This window comes from Arachis ipaensis, chromosome B4, assembly GCF_059453495.1.
Source record: "Arachis ipaensis isolate K30076 ecotype BB chromosome B4, ASM5945349v1, whole genome shotgun sequence".
NCBI lineage: Eukaryota > Viridiplantae > Streptophyta > Magnoliopsida > Fabales > Fabaceae > Arachis > Arachis ipaensis.
The window spans coordinates 82,524,391-82,551,186 of record NC_142439.1 but is presented as its reverse complement, the minus strand read 5'-3'; the positions used below and the strand labels follow the sequence as shown (position 1 = coordinate 82,551,186).

At 38.9% G+C, this 26,796-nt stretch overlaps 2 non-coding genes across 2 annotated transcripts; both read left to right on the top strand.

Moving 5' to 3' along the window:
* The first annotated feature begins 17,829 nt into the window (after positions 1–17,829).
* Positions 17,830–17,937, top strand: LOC148568144 (small nucleolar RNA R71). The gene has a single exon (XR_015882543.1). It is a non-coding gene; the product is annotated as a small nucleolar RNA R71 (small nucleolar RNA).
* Positions 17,938–23,019: 5,082 nt separating this feature from the next.
* LOC148568143 (small nucleolar RNA R71) lies at positions 23,020–23,127 on the top strand. Its single transcript, XR_015882160.1, has one exon. It is a non-coding gene; the product is annotated as a small nucleolar RNA R71 (small nucleolar RNA).
* The last annotated feature ends 3,669 nt before the right edge of the window (positions 23,128–26,796 follow it).

Below are 26,796 nucleotides of genomic sequence, written 5' to 3'. Positions count from 1 at the left end.
TCTTCTAAGTGCATTGAGTCCACTTTGCTTTATACGTGCTAATTAGATACTCATTGAACATGACTTGCTCTTTGTTATGGATGCTTGAGATTATTCTTCTCATGCCATATTGCATGCTTTACCCCCTCTTGCATCCCATGCCAAGTGTTGTGACCCATGCCTCTATGATCATTTTGTGGCACACTTCTTTCGGGCACTACTTCTCACTTGTATGTTTTTGTTGAGATGATTCTTTGGGTTTAATGCTTTCCTTTTTCCCTTCCTTTTTCAGGATGGCCACCAAGAAAGGCAAGGAGAAAGCTTCAAGGAAACCAGCCGTAAAGAGGGCACCTCAAAAGTCAAACTCTAAGGCGCACTCTTCATTAGGAGCCAAACCCCTATCTAAGAAGGCGAAAGCACCTGCTCCTATTGATGAAAATGAGAAGAGCAAACCGGCAAAGGATTCTTCAAGATTCCCCAACCGCTTTTGTGAACTTGTGTTCCCCGCCATGGTTGAGAGGGACTATCATGTTGGGCATCTACTCGCTCCGCCGGACAAGGTTGCTCCTTATATTCTACCCCGCATTGAATGGCGAGGATGGGAGTTCCTCCTGAGAAAACCACAAGAGGTAAACCTCTCGTGGGTGGTAGAGTTCTACACTAACTACCATCTTCCCTCTCTTCAATTGGTATACGTGCGCCGGAAGCAAGTCTCAGTTTCAGAAGAGGCTATTCAGCAAGTGCTTGATGTCTTACCAGTACCAAGTGACATGGATGGCTACCAAGAAGTCTTACGTCAGCAAGAAGAGTATAGATTTGATTGGGACTCGATCCTCCGAGTCATTACTGAACCAGAGACATTTTGGACCCATGGTCAACTCTGAATGAGGCCCAAGTGCATTGACGCACGATTCCTCACCGTAGAAGCTAGAGCTTGGGCCCAGATCCTATCCCACTATGTGCTACCTAGCACCCACAAGTCGTCCTTCACGGCAGATCTTGCTTTGCTTGTTTGGTGTGTTCTCACGGAGAGACCGGTGAACATTCCGCTTCTTGTCAAGCAAGCGATGGGACAAGTCCACGCCCGGGGTAATTTGCCATTTCCAGCATTGGTTTCTAATTTAGTTGCTGCTGCGGATGTTCCTTGGGAATCCATGGACACGAAGGCTATCATTCTGGCTAAGGGCGATGTGGTCCCAAGCGGAAAATACTTACATCTTCCTATGAACAACCCAAGCCTTGACATAGCCCTCCTATCTACTATCCCTTCCACCTCATCGTCACCACCACGGCAAAGATCCACCCATCAAAGGATAGAAGATCTACACCAGAAGATTGATAGATATGAGTGGCGCAACCAACGCCGATACACTTACATCTTGAAGCTTCTGCGTTGTGTTACCCCTAGCATGGAGGAATCCGAAATATTCACATCCACCTCAAACCCAAGTGATGGGAGCTCGGATGAAGGGGATAGTGAAGGTTCTGGTCCCGACCGTCCTTTGGGCATTGTTGGTAGCACGGAGGACCGTGCTAAATTCTAAGTGTGGGGAGGTCGTTCGACCGATCTCCATGGGTAACAATCTCTTTCTTTCAACACCCATGGATTTATCTTTTGCTTAGTAGTTAGTCTTGCTTGTAAATACCCTTTGCATGATAGTTAGTCTCTATAGAGTTACTTGGTCAAAATAATGACTTCTTCCCTAAGAAACTATAATTTCAGGGTACTTAGTGCGTGATAGAAGTTAACCAATTAAGAGATTTCAATTAAGAGAACAGCGTTGCACGTATAGCTCTTAACCGGCTAAGATCTGCCTCACCAATTTAAAAAGGGTTGTCACAAATTTTAGAAATAAAATACTGGGAGTATGAGTCCCTGGTCGTCTCCCAACGAGTTGTAGGAAATAGTGCTAATTTATTAATCAGAAAGGTCCCAGAAAGTTGAGTTTGATAATGAGCAATTAAAATAATTGTGAATTAAGGCAATAAAAATAAACTAAGAATAATTATTGATTCTTTGAATAAAAGGCCTTGACTGGGGGAATAATTAAGTGGAACTTCTATCCTTGTGAGAATCTTCTCAAGTGTGGTGTAAAAAGGTTGCTGTTCTCACTCGATTTCCCCTTACTAAGTAAGGAAAGGTATGCTGATTGAACTAACTCTTACCCTCAGGTCCTAGCCCTCTCCCTTGGGGAGGTCTAGTGTTAGTAGGTATGGAATTAGCCAACAACGTCCAGTTTAACCAAGCACTTGAGCATTCCAACTCAAGTATCACCTCTTAATCAACCCCCATGTTAAGTAGAAATTCTACTCCATTGACATGAAATTAATAATCATAAAAATATGAGAAGACATAATTAATTAAAATAAAATGGAGAATTAAAATCAATTAAATAAAAATAACTTCATATATTAATAAATCCAAAATGTAACATACTTAATTGAATAGAGTCAATGAGTAACTAATTAAAAATAAAGGAATAAGGAAACAAACTAAAGTAATGTCTTCAACGGAGGTAATGGCTTTCAGCATCCCAAAAATCCAAGCAAAAGCATAAACTATCAATGTAATGCAACTCTAAAAACTCAGATCTAAAACTAAGTGTAATCCTAATGTGATGAATCTCAATGTGTGTGGATGCCTTCTGAGCCTCTGCATGTTCCCTAGGTTTAATCTGTATTTTTGGGCCAAAAACTGGGTCAAAAAGTGGCCCGAAATCGCCCCTAGCATATTCTATTATTTTTCCAGATCGCGCATGTCACGCGTACACGTCGTCCACGCGTTCGCGTCATTCAGCTTTTTCCTTGCCACCCGTTCGCGTCAGGCACGCGTCCGCGTTAGGCGTGCAGACTCCAATCCACGCGTTTGCGTCAGGCACGCGTCTGCGTCGCTGCAAATTCTTCACTTTGCGCGTTCACGTGGGCCATGCGCTAACGTAATTGCTCGCTGGTCATCTCCTTAGTTTCTTGTGTTCCTTCCATTTTTTTCAAGCCTCCCCTCCAATTTCCAAGTCATTCATGCCCTATGAAGCCTGAAACACTTAACACACAAATCACGGCATCGAATGTGATAAAGGAGAATTAAAGTACATAATTAAAAGTCTCTAGAAAGCAAGTTTTCCACCATGGATTGATTTTTGGAAGGAATTGTAAATACATGCTTGTCATATGAATAAGTGGGTAAAGAATTGATAAAACCAAACAATTAAACACAATATAAATCATAAAATAATGGTTTATCAACCTCCCCACACTTGAACATTAGCATGTCCTCATGCTTAGTTGAAGGAGATAAAATAAATGAGTAGGGACATGTGAAACTCATTAAATGCAATGCAACCTATATATATATATATATATATATATATATATATATGTGAATACAACTATATGCTTCTTGTCTACTTGGTTAAAAGTAAACAAGCTCTTCAAGACAAATATAAATTAGATTTCACTAACTCAATTCATATAGTAAATACAGGTAACATTGTAAGAAGATAGCTTATGAAAGTAGGGAACATAGAATTAAGCACTGAACCCTTACTGATGGTGTATATGCACTCTAATCACTCAGGTGTATAGGGTAATCACTCTACTCTTCTCTAGTCATGCTTTCTAAAAATTGTTCTTCACCTAACCAATCAACAATATTTAACATACTAATGCAAACATCATGAGGTCTGTTTTAAGGTTGTAATGAGGCTAAGGTAAGGGTAAGGGTATATGTATATGGCTAAGTGAGATTTATAATTTGAATCTTTAATTAACCTAAGCTTTCACCTAACATACATACACTCTATATAACTCTAGAATCATGCCTAGCTACCCATAATCTTCACTTTTGCATTACATACTCATGTATCAATTTTTCTTTAATTTTATCACATATGCATTGATTTTTCATTAGCTTAACATTGGGGTAATTTTATCCCCTTATTTATTTACTTGTTTATTATAAAATTAATTTTTTTTTGTAAAATAAAAATAGCTTATCAATGCACATGGATTTTAAATTTTCATAGTTTCACATGAGTAGGTACCCAAATTCCTACTATTTTATCATGACACATTCCCTTATTAACCCTTGTTCCCACATTTTTCCCATACTTAATTAACACACCATTCCTATCTTAAGCTAACCAAAGATTTAATTGGGATATTTAATTGTTTTTCCGCTTAAGGATAGTAATGTGGTAAAATATAGAACAAATGGGATTTAAAAGGCTCAAAGTGGCTGACAAAGGTAATTTAAAGGGTAGGCTTATTTGGGATAAGTGAGCTAAGCAAATAATGGCCTCAATCATACGCATGCATATAACATATTAAACATTGGACATATAGGATGAAACAAAATAAAGATCACAATCATAGAGAAGCAAAAACACAAGAATAAAATAATTATGGTTAAATAATGTAACCATGTAATAAGCTCAAATCTCTCAGGTTGTGTATTCTTAGCTTTTTAAACTATGTTCCAAATACAACTTCAAACAAGTTTACACAAAGGTTTTGATTTAAATTATTGAAATTTTTCAAAAAGTAGGGTCTTAGAAGAAACTCATTATTTTCAATCAAGTAGAACATGCATGTGAATAACTTATTTCTATGCAATCTATCCTATTCTACAAAAGAAAAATTAACTAAATATCCTATTTTACTAATGTTTAAGGAAAAGAAATTACCTCTGAAAGTCAGGTACTGACTGACCTCCCCACACTTAAGGCTTTGCACCGTCCTCGGTGCCATCTGTCAGGAACAGAAGGGGGCTGGTAGCAGCATCTCCACCATCGGGATCATCATGGCTCCTTGTGCTGGTAAATGAAGTGGACTCCAAGTTGTTTGGGTCTTTGTAGTTTCCCATAAGTAGCTACTTGAGGTATGTGAATCAGCGCTTGTTACGGTGCTCTCTTAGCTTTGCTTTGTGTTCCTGCCAATCTAACCTTTCAAGTATCTGATGGAGCAGTTGGTTTGTTGTAGGTGCTTGTGGTGTTGAAGGAGGAATGTTTTTAGCCAGTTTTGTAGGCTGACTCGTAGTGGCTGCTGATGGTCTGATATATTTCCCGTTAGGGACATACTGATCATCCCGTGGGAGTATGGCTTTGGTGTCCCCAGCTTTGCAGGAGACTCTGGCTGCCGAGACGAGATCTGAAACCAAGGCGGGAAAAGGTAAGTTGCTCGCAATTTGTACGTGTCCCATTGCATTCCAGATGTGTCTTGGTAAATTTAGGTGCTGGTCTGTAAGGATACACCAGAGTAAAATAGCCATGTCTGCAGTAAAGGAGGACTTGTGAGTGCTCGGAAAGATATAATGGGACATGATCTGTGCCCATACTCGAGCCTCTAAGGTAAGTGCTGAAGCCGATATCCCTTTTGGTCGGGATCAATGGTATCCGTAGATCCATCTGCTGCCAGGTTGTGCTATAACGCTGAGAACAGTGTCCCAGTCAAATTGGTGTGTCTGGCGCTTGAGTGAGACTTCTTGGAATGCGTCCAATCGTTCTGGAGCAGGGGGGAAGATCTAAAGCTTGTTGAATGGCCTCTTCAGTTATGGGGACTTGCTTCTGACGGATATAGACAGACTACATGGTTGCCATGTGAAATTTGGAGTAGAATTCTACTACCCATGAGAGATTAACCTGCCGTAGCTGTCTCCATAGGAATCCCATTGTCTTCGTTTAATTTGCGGCTCAACAAATTCAGCAATGCGGGATGGGAGGATGAGAAGGTATTCATTGTTGTAATTCCTCTCTGCCAGGATGTGGAACATCTGCTCACAATAGCGGTTAGAAAACCGCGCAGTATCCTTTGTTGGAAAGGCTTTTTCTTTTTCATCGACCTTGATGATCCTCTTAATTCTTTTTGTTGAGGGCTTTACTGCTGTTGAAGATGGCTCTGCCACTAATGCTCTTTTAGTTCCTCTCCTTGCTGGTGGATTGGAAATAGCTTTCTCTTTTCCTTTCTTGGTGGCCATCCTGAAAAAGGGAAGAGGTAAGTACATGTAAAGTTAAGGGTTCGAGCAAAGGAGCGAATATTATGAGTGGTAATAAATGCATGGTAAGGAGGGATATCGTTAACACATGGTCTAGACTACATGTGAAAAGGTCATCAAAGGTAAGATAGTAAATGAATATGATGACAATTAAATGTAAGATGTTTATTGGCATGCCGGCAAAGGCATGAGTAGCATAGAACAAGCATTCAATGTCCAAGTTAGATTACCTCATCATTCAAACTAACAATCTGTTTGTATTGACAATTATATTTTAATCAATAAAATATAAAAGGGGTTTTGTGAAAAGCAGGCATTAAAATAGTGGAATAGAATAAATTAGAATAATTTACAATGCCATACGGGAATTTTCACAAACACATAGCATGCATGTTGAATGTGTTATTGGAAGTAATAAATTTGAACATGCAAGCAACCCTTATGAAGAGTAATATATAATTGTCAAACAAAGCCATGATAATCCACAAGCAAAATATGGAAAATAAAGACTGAGATAAATTTTCAACACCAATAAAAAGAGATAAAAAGAAAGAAAAATAAGGGAAAATATAGATTATGAAGGTGAAAAGAAAAAAATATAAAACAAAAATAAAATTGATAGGGGAAAGTAAAAAGTAAAGAAAGAAAGAAAAGAACCTTGATGATGGGTGTGAAAAATAAAGGAGGAGAATGTAAAAAGTGAGAATGAGTAGAGGAAGAAGGAAGGGGGAAGAAATAAATAACAAAGGAAAAGAAAAATAAGGATTTGGGAGAAGAAAAGATAAGATATTTTGGCTGAGCTGGGTATTCTGTGCGCTGCATGCGACGCAGACGCGTGGGTCACGAGGTCGCATGGCATGTGAATGTGTCAAGTGACGCGGACGCGTGGGTCATACGGTCGTGTGACTTGAATTGTGCGAATGGCGCGAGAGCAGCCGTGCGTTCACGCGACTCTCTGTTTAAAACTATTTTTGCCAAATTTTGAAGGTGACGCGATCGCGTGGTTGACGCGATCGCGTGAATGGTGATATTTTGAAAATGATGCGGCCGCATGGGGAACGCGGTTGCGTGATGAGGCTGGTGCTTCTATCTTGGTTCCAGCCCAGCTCCATCACAACATGCTGCCATACACCAATTTACGTCGAATTTTTAGGGTCACGCGTTCGCGTGGGTGACGCAAATGCGTGGGAGGCCTATTTTCCAAATGACGTGGCTGCGTGGGTGACACGGACGCGTGGGCATGTTTGTTCCTAAGGCACGCCTCCAGCCACGCTTTCGCGTGACTCGCTATTCACTCTTCTTTTTTTCCTATTGCACCTGTGACGCAGACGCGTCAGCGACGCTGCCGCGTCGCATGCTTCTCTTTTTTTTTTTTTAATAATATGAAACATGCTCATGCAAACTATATGCAGCTTTATGCAGGGATGATAAGAAGAGTCATTAACATCATAAAAATAAAGTAAAACTAAAACTAAGACTGAAACGGAACGATCATACCATGGTGGGTTGTCTCCCACCTAGCACTTTGCTTTTACGTCCTTAAGTTGGACGCTCGTTAGGCTCATTCAACTTCTCTTGGTGGATCCTCCAAGAGGAAGATCTCTAGTTCCTTTTGATTCTTCATCTTCTCACCATGGTAAAGCTTTAGGCGATGTCCATTAACCTTAAGAAATTTGGAGTTAACAGGATAACGCAGGTGGAAAACTCCATATGGCTCTACCTTTTCTACTCTGTATAGACCTTCCCATCTTGACCTCAATTTACCTGGCATGAGCCTCAGTCTGGAGTTATATAGTAGAACTAACTCCCCTGGTCTGAATTCTTTCTTTTTTATGTGCTTGTCATGGACAGCCTTCATTTTCTCCTTGTAACGCCTGGAGTTGTCATATGCTTCTAGGCAAAGGTTCTCTAGTTCTGCTAGTTGCAGCTTTCTTTCAGTACCAGCTTTTGTAAGATTTATGTTGCACTCCGTCACAGCCCAGAAAGCCTTGTGTTCCACCTCTACGGGGAGGTGGCAAGCATTTCCGTATACTAAGCGGAAGGGGCTCATCCCAATGGGTGTCTTGTACGCTGTTCTATATGCCCCAGAGTGCATCTTGTAGCCTGGCACTCCAGTCATTCCTATGAGGTTTTACTATCTTCTCCAGAATACGTTTAATCTCTCTGTTAGAGACTTCTGCTTGCCTATTGGTCTGGGGATGATAAGCTGTTGCTACTTTGTGAATTATCCCATGCTTTTTCAGTAGTCCCGTTAATCTTCTGTTACAAAAATGGGTGCCTTGATCGCTCACGATCGCTCGTGGTGATCCAAAGCGACAGATAATATGGTTTCTAACAAAGGAAACAACAGTGTTAGCATCATTAGTACGGGTAGGAATTGCTTCCACTCATTTAGAAATATAATCTACAGCTAACAGTATATAAAAGTAACCATTAGAATTTGGAAATGGACCCATGAATTCAATGCCCCAAACATCAAAAATTTCACAGAAAATCATATGCTGTTGAGGCATCTCATCTCTCTTGGATATATTACCAAGCCTTTGGCATGAGAAACAAGATTTATAAAATTTAGCAGCGTCTTTAAAAAGAGAAGGCCACCAGAATCCACAGTCTAGAATTTTTCTAGCCGTTCTTTGAGGGCCAAAATATCCTCCACACTCAGATGAGTGGCAGGCCTCTAAAACAGACTGGAATTCTGATTGAGGAACACACCGTCTAATTACCTAGTCAGTACCACACCTCCATAAATATGGATCATCCCATATATAATATTTGGACTCGCTTTTTAGCTTGTCTCTTTGGTGCTTAGTAAAGTTTGGAGGAAAAGTGTGGCTAACTAGGTAATTAGCTACAGGTGCATACCAAGGAACTACTTCAGATACTGCCTGTAAGTTATCAAATGGGAAATTATCATTTATAGAAGTGGAGTCACCCTTAATGCGCTCAAGGCGACTCAGGTGGTCTGCCACTAAATTCTGGTTACCACTCCTATCCTTAATTTCTAAATCAAATTCTTGTAACAGCAGTATCCAACGTATTAGCCTTGGTTTGGACTCCTTTTTAGCTAATAAATATTTCAGAGCTGCATGGTCTGAGTACACTACTACCTTAGTACCAAGTAAGTAGGCTCGGAATTTATCCAGAGCAAAAACAATAGCGAGAAGCTCTTTTTCAGTAGTAGTATAATTAGACTGAGCAGCATCTAAAGTCTTAGATGCATAAGCAATTACAAAAGGATTCTTACCTTCGCGCTGAGTCAGCGCTGCTCCTACTGCATGGTTGGAAGCATCACACATGATTTTAAATGGCTGGCTCCAATCTGGTCCTCTCACAATTGGGGCTTGAGTCAGGGCGGTCTTCAGCTTATCAAACGCTTGCCTACAGCTTTTACTGAACTCGAACTCAATTTCCTTCTGCAGCAACCTGGATAAAGGTAATGCTACCTTACTGAAGTCCTTAATAAATCTCCTGTAGAAACCTGCGTGGCCAAGGAATGAACGGACTTTCCTCACGGAGGAGGGGTAAGGTAAACTAGAAATAACATCCACCTTTGCTAGATCTACAGAAATGCCAGTATTAGATATAACATGTCCTAGTACAATTCCTTGTTTGACCATAAAGTGACATTTTTCAAAATTTAATACAAGGTTTGTACTAACATATCTGTCTAACACTCTAGATAAACTATCTAAGCAAAGGCTGAATGAATCACCATATATGCTAAAATCATCAATAAAAACCTCCATACAGTTCTTAATAAGATCAGAGAAAAGACTCATCATGCATCTTTGGAAAGTAGCTGGTGCATTACATAAGCCAAAGGGCATTCTCTTATAAGCATAAGTCCCAAAAGGACATGTAAAAGTAGTTTTTTCTTGATCTTCAGGAGCTACATGAATTTGAAAGTATCCTGTATAACCATCAAAAAAACAATAATGAGATTTACCTGACAGGCGATCAAGCATTTGATCAATGAATGGCAAGGGGTAATGGTCCTTGCGAGTGGCTTGGTTGAGACACCTATAGTCAATGCAAACTCTCCATGAGTTCTGTACTCTAGTTTTCAGAAGCTCTCCATGCTCATTCTTTATTGTTGTGACTCCAGACTTTTTGGGCACTACTTATACTGGGCTGACCTATTCACTATCTGAAATCGGGTAAATAATATCTGCTTCAAGTAGGCTGGTCACTTCCTTCTTGACAACTTCTAAGATGGTGGGATTCAATCTTCTTTGAAGCTGACGGACAGGCTTTGCTCCCACTTCTAAGAATATTCTGTGTTCATAAAACTTGAGGACTGATGCCTACTATATCCGGCAAGCTCCATCCAATTGCTTTCTTATGTTTTCTCAGTACTCTGAGTAGTTGCTCTTCTTGTTGAGAAGTGAGTTCCCTTGCAATGATGACTGGGAACTTCTGCTTGTCCTCAAGGTAAGCATACTTGAGGTGTAGAGGAAGGGACTTTAATTCTAATTTCTGCTCATAGCTAGGTTCTGGATCATTCGGGGCCGGTGATAATGGTAAAGTCTTTTCATTGTTTTCCGAAAATGTCCCCACACTTGGACCTTGCTCCATATACTTCTCCTCTAATTCTTCCTGGTGAACTTCAGCTACAGTTTCATCAATAATGTCGCATTGGAAGATAGAATGATCTTCTGGAGGATGCTTCATAAGTTCATTTAAATTGAAACTCACTGTTCTGCCATCTATCTCAAAGGAGTAAGTTCCTGAGAATGCATCCAGCTTGAACTTTGAAGTCTTCAGGAATGGTCTTCCAAGCAGGATTGATGATGGTCTTCCAAGCAGGATTTCTAGTATGTAGAAATCAATGGGAAATGTAAGCCCCTTAATGCTCACTAGTACATCTTCAGCAATTCCAACTACTATGATAATGCTTTTATCTGCTAACACAAAACGAGCTGCCGACCTTTTTAAGGGAGGGAGCCTCAAAGTATCATATATAGACAAAGGCATTATGCTAACACATGCTCCTAAATCGCACATACAGTCAGAAAATATCACACCTCCAATGGTACAGCTAACCATACATGGACCTGGATCACTACATTTTTCAGGTATATTTCCCATTAAAGTAGATATAGAACTACCTAAAGGAATAGTTTCTAATTCATTAATTTTATCTTTATGTATGCACAAATCTTTTAGAAACTTTGCGTATTTAGGTACCTGTTGAATAACATCAAAAAGGGGAACAGTTACCTCGACCTTTTTGAATATTTCTACCATTTTGGGGTTAAGTTCCATTTGTTTTCTGGGCTTCCTTGCAAGTTCTGGAAATGGAATAGGAGGGGCGCAAATTTCACCTTCAGCATCTGGTGCACGAAATCGTGATCGTTCATTCCTTGGTAACGGCACTGAAAACTTAATACGCACGTTCATAATCTTAGTTCTTTGTCACAACTTCGCACAACTAACCAGCAAGTGCACTGGGTCCTCTAAGTAATAAACCTTACGTGAGTAAGGGTCGATCCCACGGAGATTGTCGGCTTGAAGCAAGCTATGGTCACCTTGTAAATCTCAGTCAGGCGGATTCAAATGGTTATGGATTTTTAATAATTAAAAGATAAATAAAACGTTAAATAGGATAGAGATACTTATGTAATTCATTGGTGAGAGTTTCAGATAAGCGTATAGAGATGCTTTTGTTCCTCCTGAATCTCTGCTTTCCTACTACCTTCATCCAATCCTTCATACTCCTTTCTATGGCAAGCTTTATGTAGGGCATCACCGTTGTCAATGGCTACTTCCCGTCCTCTCAGTGAAAATGGTCCAAAATGCGCTGTCACCGCACGGCTAATCATCTGTCGGTTCTCGATCATACAGGAATAGGATTCAGTAATCCTTTTGCGTCTGTCACTACCACCAGCACTCGCGAGTTTGATGCTCATCACAGCCATCCCTTCCCAGATCCTACTCGGAATACCACAGACAAGGTTTAGACTTTCCGGATCTTAAGAATGGCCACCAATAATTCTAGCCTATACCACGAAGACTCTGATCGTAGATCAGGAGGCTAAGAGATATGCATTCAAGCTTGTTTGCATGTAGAACGGAAGTGTTTGTCAGGCACGCGTTCATAAGTGAGAATGATGATGAGCGTCACATAATCATCACATTCATCATGTTCTTGTGTGCGAATGAATATCTTAGAGAAGAAATAGGCTTGAATTGAATAGAAAAACAATAGTACTTTGCATTAATTCATGAGGAACAGCAGAGCTCCACACCTTAATCTATGGTGTGTAGAAACTCTACCATTGAAAATACATAAGTGATGAAGGTCTAGGCATGACCGAATGACCAGCCTCCATAAAGGTCTAAGATAGCATAAGGCTTATTAAAGATATAAATACAATAGTAAAAAGTCCTATTTATACTAAACTAATTACTAGGGTTTACAGAAATGAGTAAATGATGCAGAAATCCACTTCCAGGCCTACTTGGTGTGTGCTTGGGCTGAGCATTGAAGATTTCACGTGTAGAGGTCTTCCATGGAGTTAAACGCCAGTTTGTAACCTGTTTCTGGCGTTTAACTCTGCTTTGCAACCTGTTTTTGGCGTTTAACTCCAGAATAGGGCAGAAAGCTGGCATTGAACGCCAGTTTGCGATATCTAAACTCGAAAAAAAGTATGGACTATTATATATTGCTGGAAAGTCCTGGATGTCTACTTTCCAACGCAATTGAGAGAGCACCATTTGGACTCCTGTAGCTCCAGAAAAAATTCACTTTGGGTGCAGGGAGGTCAGAATCCACCAACAGCATCTGCAGTCCTTCTTCAACCTCTGAATTAGATTTTTGCTCAAGTCCCTCAATTTCAGCCAGAAATTACCTAAAATCACAGAAAAATGCACAAACTCATAGTAAAGTCCAGAAATATGAATTTTATTTAAAAACTAATAAAAATATACTAAAAACTAACTAAATCATACTAAAAACTATGTAAAAACACTGCCAAAAAGCGTATAAATATCCGCTCATCACAACACCAAACTTAAATGGTTGCTTGTCCCCAAGCAACTGAAAATCAAATAGGATAAAAAGAAGAGAATATACTATAAATTCTAAAATATCAATGAAACTTAGCTCCAATCAAATGAGCGGTACTAATAGATTTTTGCCTCTTGAATAGTTTTGGCATCTCACTTTATCCATTGAAGTTCAGAATGATTGGCATCTATAGGAACTTAGAATTTAGATAGTGTTATTGATTCTCCTGGTTCATTATGTTGATTCTTGAACAAAACTACTTTATGAGTCTTGGCCGTGGCCCTAAGCACTTTGCTTTTCAGTATTACCACCGGATACATAAATGCCACAGACACATAACTTGGTGAACCTTTTCAGATTATGACTCAGCTTTGCTAGAATCCCCAATTAGAGGTGTCCAGGGTTCTTAAGCACACTCTTTTTTTGCTTTGGACCTTGACTTTAACCGCTCAGTCTCAAGTTTTCACTTGACACCTTCACGCCACAAGCACATGATTAGGGACAGCTTGGTTTAGCCGCTTAGGCCAGGATTTTATTCCTTTAGGCCCTCCTATCCACTGATGCTCAAAGCCTTGGATCCTTTTTATTACCCTTGCCTTTTGGTTTTAAGGGCTATTGGCTTTTTGCTCTTGCCTTTTGTTTTAAAGAGCTTTTGGCTTTTTTTGCTTGCTTTTTCTTTTTCTTTCTTTTTTTTCGCCATTTTTCTTTTCTATTCTCTTTTTTTTTCGCAAGCTTTTGTATTCACTGCTTTTTCTTGCTTCAAGAATCAATTTTATGATTTTTTAGATTATCAATAACATTTTTCTTTTTCATCATTCTTTCAAGAGCCAACATATTTAACATTCATAAACAACAAATTCAAAAAGCATATGCACTGTTCAAGCATTCATTCAGAAAACAAAAAGTATTGTCACCACATCAAAATAATTAAACTAATCTCAAGGATGAATTCGAAACCATGTACTTCTTGTTCTTTTGTTTTTAGAACAGTTTTCAATTAAGAGAGGTGATGGATTCATAGGACATTCATAGCTTTAAGACATAGACACTTAAACACTAATGATCATGTAATAAAGACACAAACATAAATAAACATGAAGCATAGTAAACGAAAAATAGGAAAATAAGAACAAGGAGATTAAGGAACGGGTCCACCTTAGTGAGGGTGGCATCTTCCTCTTCTTGAAGAACCAATGGTGCTCTTGAGCTCCTCTATGTCTCATCCTTGTCTTTGTTGCTCCTCCCTCATAGCTCTTTGATCTTCTCTAATATCATGGAGGATGATGGAGTGCTCTTGGTGCTCCATCCTTAGTTGTCCCATGTTGGAACTTAATTCTCCTAGGGAAGTGTTGATTTTCTCCCAATAGTTTTGTGGAGGGAAGTGTATCCCTTGAGGCATCTCAGGGATTTCATGGTGAGGAATTTCCTCATGCTCTTGTTGAGGTCCATGATCTCTTGTTTGTTCCATCCTTTTCTTAGTGATGGGCTTGTCCTCATCAATGAGGATGTCTCCCTCTATGTCAATTCCAGCCGAATTGCAGAGGTGGCAAGTGAGGTGAGGAAAGGCTAACCTTGCCAAAGTGAAAGACTTGTCAGCCATCTTATAGAGTTCTTGAGGTATAATCTCATGAACTTCCACTTCTTCCCCAATCATGATACTATGGATCATGATGGCCCGGTCTATAGTAACTTCAGACCGGTTACTAGTGGGAATGATTGAGCGTTGAATAAACTCCAACCATCCTCTAGCTACAGGCTTAAGGTCCAGTCTTCTCAATTGAACTAGCTTGCCTCTTGAGTCAACTTTCCATTGAGCTCCTTCTACACATATGTCCATGAGGACTTGGTCCAACCTTTGATCAAAGTTGACCCTTCTAGTGTAGGGGCGTGTGTTTTCTTGCATCATTGGCAAGTTGAACGCCAACCTTACATTTTCTGGACTGAAATCTAAGTAATTCCCCCGAACCATTGTAAGCCAATTCTTTGGATTCAGGTTCACACTTTGATCATGGTTCCTAGTGATCCATGCGTTTGCATAGAACTCTTGAACCATTAAGATCCCGACTTGTTGAATAGGATTAGAGAGAACTTCCCATCCTCTTCTTCTAATCTCTTGTCGGATCTCCGGATACTCATTCTTTTTGAGCTTGAAAGGAACCTCAGGGATCACTTTCTTCTTGGCCATAACTTCATAGAAGTGGTCTTGATGGACCTTTGAGATGAATTTCTCCATCTCCCATGACTCAGAGGTGGAAGCAATTGCCTTCCCTTTCCTCTTTCTTGAGGTTTCTCTGGCCTTAGGTGCCATTAATGGTTATGGAAAAACAAAAACCAATGCTTTTACCACACCAAACTTAAAATGTTTGCTCGTCCCTGAGCAAAAGAAAAAATAAAGTAGGAGAAGAAGAAGAAAAGTAGAGGAGAGGGAGATAGTGTGTATTCGGCCAAGGGGAAGAAGAAAGGGTTGTGTTGTGTGAAAATGAAGAAGGAACGAGGGGTTTATATAGGAATGGGGGAAGGTTTAGGGTTCGGCCATTAGGGTTGGGTTTGGAAGGAAAAAGAGTTTGAATTTTGGAGGTAGGTGGGGTTTTTTGGGGAAGAGAGGAGGGATGTGAGTGGTTAAGAGGTGATGGAGAAGAGTGATTGTGGTGATTGGTGAAGGGTATTTGGGAAAGAGGGGAGAAGAAGAGGTGGGGTAGGTGAGGATCCTGTGGGGTCCACAGATCTACTGGGGTCAAGGACTTAACATCCCTGCTCTAATTAGGCATGCAAGACGCCCTTTGTATGCAATACTGGCGTTTAACGCCAGACTGCTGCCTATTTTTGGCGTTAAACGCCACTTCCATGCTCTGTTCTGGCATTAAACACCAGTCTGGTGCTTGTTTCTGGCGTTTAACGCCAACTTGAGCTTCTTTCTGGCGTTAAACGCCAGTTTGATGCTTCTTACTGGCGTTTAAACGCTAGTAAGTTCTTCCTCCAGGGTGAGCTGTTTTTAATGCTGTTTTTCATTCTATTTTTTATTTTTCAGTAGTTTTTGTGACTCTACATGATCATCAACCTAAAAAAAGCATAAAATAACAATATAAAATAAATAGATATAATTAAATAACATTGGGTTGCCTCCCAACAAGCGCTTCTTTAATGTCAATAGCTTGACAATGAGCCCTCATGGAGCCTCACAGGTGTTCAGAGCATTGTTGGGACCTCCCAACACCAAACTTAGAGTTTGAATATGGGGGTTTGGTTGTGGCCTCCCAACACCAAACGTAAAGTTTGATTGTGGGGGCTTTGGTTGACTCTGCAGTGAGAGAAGCTTTTCATGCTTACTCTCCATGGTTACAGAAGGAGATCCTTGAGTTTTAAACACAAGGTTGTCCTCATTCAGTTGAAGGACCAACTCTCCTCTGTCCACATCAATCACAGCTCTTGCTGTAGCTAGGAAGGGTCTTCCAAGGATAATGGATTCATCCTCATCCTTCCTAATGTCCAAGATTATGAAATCAGCAGGGATGTAAAGGCCTTCAACCTTTACTAACACGTCCTCTACTTGTCCATAAGCCTATTTTCTTGAGTTGTCTGCCATCTCTAATGAGATTCTGGCAGCTTGCACCTCAAAGATCCCAAGTTTCTCCATTACAGAGAGGGACATTAAGTTTATTCCTGACCCCAGGTCAGACAGAGCCTTCTCAAAGGTCATGGTGTCTATGTTATAGGAAATTAGGAATTTACCAGGAACCTGTTTCTTTTGAGGTAATTTATGCCTATCCAATGCATTCAGTTCATTGGTGAGCAAGGGAGGTTCATCGTCCCAAGTCTCATTGCCAAATAATTTGGCATTCAGCTTCATGATTGCTCCTAAATATTGAGCAACTTGCTCTTCAGCAATGTCTTCATCTTGTTCAGAAGATGAATAGTCATCAGAGCTCATGAATAGTAAAAGGAGGTTCAATGAAATCTCTATGGTCTCTAGATGAGCCTCAGATTCTTTTGGTTCTTCAAAGGAAAACTCCTTATTGGTCACTGAGCGTCCCAGGAGGTCTTCCTCACTAGGATTCACGTTCTCCTCCCCCTCTTTGGGTTCGGCCACACCAAGTAAGTTAATAACCTTGCACTCTCTTTTTGGATTCTCTTCTGTATTGCTTGAGAGAGTACTAGGAAGAGTTTCAGTGACCCTTTTACTCAGCTGGCCCACTTGTACCTCCAAATTTCTAATGGAGGACCTTGTTTCATTCATGAAACTTAGAGTGGCCTTAGATAGATCAGAGACTATATTTGCTACGCTAGATGGATTCTGCTCAAAATTCTCTGTCTGTTGCTGAGTGGATGATGGAAAAGGTTTGCTATTGCTGAACCTGTTTCTTCCACCCTTATTAAAGCCTTGTTTAGGCTTTTGTTGATCCTTCCATGAGAAATTTGGATGATTTCTCCATGAGGGATTATAGGTATTCCCATAAGGTTCTCCCATGTAATTCACCTCTGCTATTGCAGGGTTCTCAGGATCATAAGCTTTTTCTTCAGAAGATGCCTCTTAAGTACTATTGGATGCAGCTTACAATCCATTCAGACTCTGAGAAATCATATTCACTTGCTGAGTCAATATTTTATTCTGAGCCAATATGGCATTTAGAGTATCAATTTCAAGAACTCCCTTCCTCTGAGGTGTCCCATTACTCACAGGATTCCTTTCAGAAGTGTACATGAACTGGTTATTTGCAACCATGTCAATGAGTTCTTGAGCTTCTGCAGGCGTTTTCTTTAGGTGAATGGATCCACCTGTAGAATGGTCCAATGACATCTTAGATAATTCAGACAGACCATCATAGAATATATCTAGGATGGTCCATTCTGAAAGCATGTCAAAAGGATACTTTTTGGTCTGTTGCTTATATCTCTCCCAAGCTTCATAGAGGGATTCACCTTCTTTCTATTTGAAGGTTTGAACATCCACTCTAAGCTTGCTAAGCTTTTGAGGAAGGAAGAACTTGGCTAAGAAAGCCGTGACCAGCTTATCCCAAGAGTTCAGGCTATCCTTAGGTTGAGAGTCCAACTATATTCTAGCTCTGTCTCTTACAGCAAACGGGAAAAGCATAAGCCTGTAGACCTCGGGATCAACCCCATTGGTCTTAACAGTCTCACAGATTTGCAAGAATTCAGTTAAAAACTGAAAAGGATCTTCTGATGGAAGTTCATGAAACTTGCAGTTCTGTTGCATCAGAGAAACTAATTGAGGCTTTAGCTCAAAATTGTTTGCTCCAATGGCAGGGATTGAGATGCTTCTTCCATGTAAATTGGAATTTGGTACAGTAAAGTCACCAAGCATCTTCCTTGCATTGTTATTATTTTCGGCCATGTCTCCTTCTTTTTCAAAAATTTCTGTCAGATTTTCTCCAGAGAGTTGTGCTTTAGCTTCCCTTAGCTTCCTCTTCAAAGTCCTTTCAGGTTCAGGATCAGCTTCAATAAGAATGTTCTTATCCTTGTTCCTGCTCATATGAAAAAGAAGAAAACAAAAAAGAAGAGGAATCTTCTATGTCACAGTATAGAGATTCCTTTATGTGAGTAGAAGAAGAAAAGAAATTCGAACACAGAAAGAGGGAGAGGGTTCAAATTTTTAAGAAGAAGAGAAGTGTTAGTAGATAAATAAATAATTAGAAGGAGATGAGAGAGGAAATTTTCGAAAATAATAGAAAAAAAAAGAAAAATATTTTTATTTTTAATTTAAAATTAAAATTAAAATTCGAAAGTTTAAAAAAAAGAAAAATTAAATTAAATTAAAAGTTAAAGCAATTAGTTAATTAAAAAGAAATTTTGAAAGAGAGGAAGGTGATTTTCGAAAATTAGAGAGAGAATTAGTTAGGTAGTTTTGAAAAAAATATGATTGAAATAGTAAACTTTTAAAATCAAACAAAAAGTCAAGTAGTTAATTGAAAGAGATTTGAAAATCAATTTTTGAAAAGATAAGAAGTTAGAAAAGATTTTGAAATTGATTTTGAAAAAGATGTGATTGAAATTTATTTTGAAAAAGATTTGAAAAACAAATTTAAAAAGATTTGATTTTGAAAATTAAAGTTGATTACTTGAATAACAAGAAACAAAAAGATATGATTTTAAAATTTAAAGATTGAAACTTTCTTAATAGGCAAGTAACAAACTTAAAATTTTTGAATCAATCACATTTAAAATTTTTTAAAATATGAAAGAAAAAATAAAAAAGATTTGCTTTTTGAAAAAGATTTTTTTGAAAAAGATAGAATTTTTAAATTGAAAATTTGATTTGACTCATAAGAAACAACTAAATTAAAAAATTTTTGAAAAAGTCAACTCAAATTTTCGAAAATTTATGAGAGAATAAGGTAAAGATATTTTTTTTTTTGAATTTTAATGAAGAAAGAGGAAAACAACCAAAAGTCTTAAAACATGAAAATTATGAATCAAAACACACAATGCATACAAGAACACTTTGAATGTCAAGATGAACATCAAAAACTTATTTTTGAAAATTTTTAAGAAAAGAAAAACATGCAAGACACCAAACTTAGAAATTTTTAATTTTTAGACACTATGAATGCAAGAATGCATATGAAAAATAAGATGCAACACATAACAAGAAAATATGAAGATCAAACAAGAGGATTCATCAAGAACAACTTGAAGATCATGAAGAATGCAATGCATGAATTTTCGAAAAATGCAAGAAAGAGATAAATATGCAATTGACACCAAACTTATAAATTGACAATAGACTCAAACAAGAAACACAAAATTATTTTTGGTTTTATGATTTTATTAATTTTTTTTGGATTTTTCAAAAATTAATTTGAAAAAGAAAATTAAGGATTTCAAAATTTCTAATGAGAATTCCAGGAATCATGCAATGTTAGTCTAAAGCTCCGGTCCAGGAATTAGACATGGCTTACTAGCCAGCCAAGCTTTCAGTGAAAGCTCCGGTCCAAAACACTAGACATGGCCAATGGCCAGCCAAGCTTTAGCAGATACAAATCAGGCATATAACAGCTGATTAGACGAGAGTCCAGGGACTCTTGCCATGATAAGTGGAAGCCTCAGTCCAAAAATTTAGACATGGCTTGACAGCCAGCCAGGCTTCAACAAATCATAAAGAAACTCTAGAATTCATTCTTAAAAATTCTGAAGAACATAGAATAATTTATTTTTTTTTTGAAAATTTTCGAAAATAAAAAGAATAAAAACAAAAACTTAAAATTAAAATAAAATTACCTAATCTGAGCAACAAGATGAATCGTCAGTTGTCCAAACTCGAACAATCCCCGGCAACGGCGCCAAAAACTTGGTGCACAAAATCGTGATCATTCATTCCTTGGTAACGGCGCTAAAAACTTAATATGCACGTTCATAATCTTAGTTCTTTGTCACAACTTCGCACAACTAACCCGCAAGTGCACTGGGTCGTCCAAGTAATAAACCTTACGTGAGTAAGGGTCGATCCCATGGAGATTGTCGGCTTGAAGCAAGCTATGGTCACCTTGTAAATCTCAGTCAGGCGGATTCAAATGGTTATGGAGTTTTAATAATTAAAAGATAAATAAAACGTAAAATAGGATAGAGATACTTATGTAATTCATTGGTGAGAATTTCAGATAAGCGTATAGAGATGCTTTTGTTCCTCCTGAATCTTTGCTTTCCTACTGCCTTCATCCAATCCTACATACTCCTTTCTATGGCAAGCTTTATGTAGGGCATCACCGTTGTCAATGGCTACTTCCTGTCCTCTCAGTGAAAATGGTCCAAAATGCGCTATCACCGCACGGCTAATCATCTGTCGATTCTCGATCATATTGGAATAGGATTCAGTAATCCTTTTGCGTCTATCACTACGCCTAGCACTCGCGAGTTTGAAGCTCGTCACAGCCATCCCTTCCCAGATCCTACTCGGAATACCACAGACAAGGTTTAGACTTTCCAGATCTCAAGAATGGCCGCCAATAATTCTAGCCTATACCACGAAGACTCTGATCGTAGATCAGGAGGCTAAGAGATATGCATTCAAGCTTGTTTGCATGTAGAACGGAAGTGTTTGTCAGGCACGCGTTCATAAGTGAGAATGATGATGAGCGTCACATAATCATCACATTCATCATGTTCTTGTGTGTGAATGAATATCTTAGAGAAGAAATAGGCTTGAATTAAATAGAAAAACAATAGTACTTTGCATTAATTCATGAGGAACAACAGAGCTCCACACCTTAATCTATGGTGTGTAGAAACTCTACCATTGAAAATACATAAGTGATGAAGGTCCAGGCATGACCGAATGGCCAGCCTCCATAAAGGTCTAAGATAGCATAAGACTGATCAAAGATATAAATACAATAGTAAAAATTCCTATTTATACTAAACTAATTACTAGGGTTTACAAAAATGAGTAAATGATGCAGAAATCCACTTCCGGACCCACTTGGTGTGTGCTTGGACTGAGCATTGAAGCTTTCATGTGTAGAGGTCTTCCTTGGAGTTAAACGCTAGTTTGTAACCTGTTTCTAGCGTTTAACTCTGCTTTGCAACCTGTTTCTGGCATTTAACTCCAGAATAGGGCAGAAAGTTGGCATTGAACGCCAATTTGCGTCATCTAAACTTGGAAAAAGTATGGACTATTATATATTGCTGGAAATCCCTGGATATCTACTTTCCAACGCAATTCAGAGCGCGCCATTTGGACTCCTGTAGCTCCAGAAAATCTACTTTGAGTGCAGGGAGGTCAGAATCCAACAGTATCTGCAATCCTTCTTCAGCCTCAATTTCAGCTAGAAATTACCTGAAATCACAGAAAAATAGACAAACTCATAGTAAAGTCCAGAAATGTGAATTTTATTTAAAAACTAATAAAAATATACTAAAAACTAACTAAATCATACTAAAAACTATGTAAAAACACTGCCAAAAAGCGTATAAATTATCCGCTCATCAGCATCCCTTGGTGCTTCATTCTGTGGTTGAGCTTCTTCTTTTTTGATTATGTCTGGTACGTCCTCTTCTTCTTCAGCTTCTTCCACTTCTACCACATCCTCTGTTGGCACGTTTTCTGGTGGGTTTGGCTCCTCATGGTTCCTCTCCTGCAGTGTGGTTCCGGACCTTAGAGTGATGGCATTGATGCCACTCTTGGGATTAGGCAGTGGTTGAGAAGGAATTCTATTAGAGCTTGAAGGTTGATGTGTGGAATTAAGTGAGGAATCCATCCGGGAGACGAGAGCTTGTAAAGTGGCAGTTAAGCCATTCAAACTACAGTTGAGCTGAGCATGCATGTCTTGTTTTCCTTGTGCAAGAGAATGTAGTATCTCGTCATTTGATGAGAAATTAGAATAACCAGTCTGAGAAACTTGTTGTTGGGTTTGCTGTGGTTCTTGTGATTGTCTTAGGTGGGGTGCTCTGCAAGGTTGGTTCTGATTCTGCTGTCGGTTGTTGTTATTATTATTCCACCTCTGGTTTCCATTATTGTCTCTGTCTCCTCTGTTAAAGTTATCCCTCCAGTCATGGTTAGAATTATCTCTCCAACTTTGGTTGGAATTGTCCTGCCATCCATGGTTATTGTTGCCACCTTGGTTGTAGTTGCCACCTTGTTGATTGTATCCTTGATTCGGGCGGTCATAGAAGTTGTGAGTGGCTGCCACAGTGTTATCTTCCTAGAGCTGTGGGCATTCATCAGTATAATGACTATAATCAGCACAGATCCCACATACTCTTTGTGGAACTAACTGTTGGCTCTGTTGTGGTGGAGGCTGAGCTTGTTGTGCTTGTTGTTGATTCAACTGTATTTGCTTCAGTAGGTTGGTCATTTCACATATACTCTGGGTGAGAGCAGTAGTCTCTTTGCTAGTGGAAATCTCTGCAACAGCCTTCGGGTTATGCCTCTGTCTGTGATTCCTAGTGGACTCAGCTAAGTCACTGATTAGCTGCCATGCTTCATCTGCGGTTTTATACTTTTTCAGAGAACCATTACTGGCACCTTCCAGTGTAGTCTTATCCTGAGGATTCATGCCTTGGGTGAAGTAGCTAATACTAGTCTATCAATCATGTGATGGGGACATGCGTCCAGGAGATTATTGAAGCGCTCTCAATATTCAAAGAGAGTCTCTGATTTACCTTGAACAATGCAGGAGATCTCTTTTCTCAGTCTATCTATGACTTCAGCTGGGAAATATTTTTCCAAAAATTCTCTTCTGAGCGTGTCCCAGTTAGTAACAGTCGCTTGAGGTTGGGAGTAGTACCACTCCCTCACCTTCCCCTCGAGAGAAAATGGGAAGGCGATTAACAGAACAGAAGTTTTATATACACTATGACGCCTAATAGTAGAACAGGCTATCTGGAAATCTCTAAGGTGCTTGATAGGATCTTGAGCAGGTAAGCCATGAAACTTGGGCATCAAGTTGATCAGTACGGTTTTTAGTTCAAAATCTGCAGCTACAGTCGGGTGATGTACTTGATATGGCTGCAGTGTAAAATCTGGGGCTCCTGCCTCCTGGAGAGTAATCCTCCTAGGTGCTGCCATGTTTCCTGTGCGTAAATCAACTAGATCAGTAGTAAATGAGCTTGTCTCGCGCTCAGATGGCAGTTCAGATTCGCCCTCAGATGAGACTTGTGAGTTGATAATAATCACTTCACCACCCTCAGAGGCAAACCGATGTCGAGTTCATCTAATATGTGAAAGAGTTCTTTCAATTTCAGGGTCAAATGGGACTAAACTCGGTTCAGGCAATGAACGCGTCATTCAATGAGAAAGACATGTAACTCATGGTAACAGAAATAAAAATAAAATATGAAAATAAAATAATATATATACGCTAATTAATAATTTAGCACACTATTGTAACTCTCCGGCAATGGCGCCAAAAATTGGTGCGTGACAGAAGTTAACCAATTAAAATATTTCAATTAAGAGAACAGCGTTGCACGTATAGCTCTTAACCAGCTAAGATCTGCCTCACCAATTTAAAAAGGGTTGTCACAAATTTTAGAAATAAAATACTGAGAGTATGAGTCCCAGGTCGTCTCCCAACGAGTTGCAGGAAAGAGTGCTAATTTATTAATCAGAAAGGTCCCAGAAAGTTGAGTTTGATAATGAGCAATTAAAATAATTGTGAATTAAGGCAATAAAATTAAACTAAGAATAATTATTGATGCTTTGAATAAAAGGCCTTGACTGGGGGAATAATTAAGTGGAACTTCTATCCTTGTGGGAATCTTCTCAGGTGTGGGGTAAAAAGGTTGTTGTTCTCACTCGATTTTCCCTTACTAAGTAAGGAAAGGTATAGTGATTGAACTAAATCTTACCCTCAGGTCCTAGCCCTCTCTCTTGGGGAGGTCTAGTGTTAGTAGGTATGGAATTAGCCAACAACGTCCAGTTTAACCAAGCACTTGAGTATTCCAACTCAAGTATCACCTCTTAATCAACCCCCATGTCAAGTAGAAATTCTACACCATTGACATGAAATTAATAATCATAAAAATATGAGAAGACATAATTAATTAAAATAAAATGGAGAATTAAAATCAATTAAATAAAAATAACTTCATATATTAATAAATCCAAAATGTAACATACTTTAATTGAATAGAGTCAATGAGTAACTAATTAAAAATAAAGGAATAAGGAAACAAACTAAAGTAATGTCTTCAGCGGAAGTAATGGCTTTCAGCATCCCAAAAATCCAAGCAAAAGCATAAACTATCAATGTAATGTAACTCTAGAAACTCATATCTAAAACTAAGTGTAATCCTAATGTGATGAATCTCAATGTGTGTGGATGCCTTCTGAGCCTCTGCATGTTCCCTAGTTTTAATCTGTGTTTCTAGGCCAAAAACTGGGTCAAAAAGCGGCCCGAAATCGCCCCCAGCGTATTCTGTTATTTTTGCATATCGTGCATGTCATGCCTACGCGTTGTCCACGCGTTCGCGTCATTCAGCTTTTTCCTTGCCACGCGTTCGTGTCAGGCACGCGTCCGCGTTAGGCGTGCAGACTCCAATCCACGCGTTTGCGTCAGGCACGCGTCTGCATCGCTGCGAATTCTTCACTTCGCGCGTTCGCGTGGGCCATGCGCTCGCGTCATTGCTTGCTGGTCATCTCCTTGGTTTCCTGTGTTCCTTCCATTTTTTGCAAGCCTCCTCTCTAATTTCCAAGTCATTCATTCCCTATGAAGCCTGAAACACGTAACACACAAATCACGGCATCGAATGGGATAAAGGAGAATTAAAATATATAATTAAAAGTCTCTAGAAAGCAAGTTTTCCACCATGGAGTGATTTTGGGAAGGAATTGTAAATACATGCTTATCATATGAATAAGTGGGTAAAGAATTGATAAAACCACACGATTAAACACAATATAAATCATAAAATAATGGTTTATCAGTACCCTACCAATTTTGAAAAAATTTTGCGGTAAACTTGCTTCAAGAATGTATTTTGGAACATAGTGATTGAGCTAAGAACATAAGCATGCGAGTTTTGAGCCTATTGTGTGGTTATATCTTCTAACCACTATTTCCCATTCTTGTGTGCATTATTCTCTCTCTATGATTATATCCTTGCTTTGTCTGATTCTATATGTCCATTACTTTGTGTATGAATGTATTTACATGATTAAGGCCATCATTTTAATAGTCACTTTTCCCAAACGGCCTTAACTCTTTTATCTACCATTGCTAACCAATTTTGAGCCCATGGTAAACCCTTTTTGTTCTAAATAGAGCACATCAACAATCCTAAGTGAAAAACAATGAATGTCCCTAGATTTGGATCCTTGATTAGCTTAGATAAGTGAAGGTGTGCATCGTTCAAATGGGAGGGCGTACTTGGGAACTTGGGTAGATGTAAAGGTGTGTATTTGTAATTGTAATTGAAAATTTTGGAAATTTGGGGTGCATACTTATGTAAAAGGATAGGAACCATATGCATTGATGATCCTTTTATATATTATGTTAAAAAAATGTAGAAGAAACAAAAATTTGAAAAAAAAAAAGCAATGAAAGGGGACAAAAATGCCCCAAGACAAAGTAATAATAACAATGCATATGGGATGTGAATTGAAAAGAATGTATGAGTATGCAAAAAGTGAAACCTATGGGTAGCTAGGTATCATATTATAGTTGTATAGGTTGTTCTATGTGTCTAGTGGGATCTTAAGTTAACCAAGGATTCAAATTTTAAGCTCACTTGACCATATACATCCTACCTTCACCCTAGCCCCATTACAACCCATGAATAAGACCTCATGACACTTGTAAGCATGCATTAAGTAATTGTTGATTGTTAGATGAAAGACAAATCTTGGAAAGAATGATTAGGAGAGGAATTGAGTGACGAACCCTATACACTCGAGCGAATAGAGCGGATACACTTCCGGTGAGGGTTCGATACTCAACTCCTTGTTCCCGGCTTTCACAAGCGTTCATCTAGCAAGTTATATGCACTCCATAGTAATGTTCAAATTGGTAGGATTTATGAACTACATATCATTTTTACCCCGTATGCTCATATGTGTTCTTGGAGGATAGACTTACCCTTGACCAAGTAGATAGATGATTTTACATTAGTTGCATGTATTCACTTAGGAAATTTGCATTTCATAAACCCTTTCTTACCATGATCTTTGGTCTTTTTATTCTTAAGCATGAGGACATGCTTGGTTTAAGTGTGGGGAGATTTGATAAACCCCAATTTTGTGGTTTATATTGTGTAGAATTTGGGGGGTTTTGTCAATATTTTTTCACACTTATTCACAAGAAATGCATGGTTTTGTGTTCTCTTCCTAATATTGCTCCATGATGAAAAACATGCTTCTTTTGCC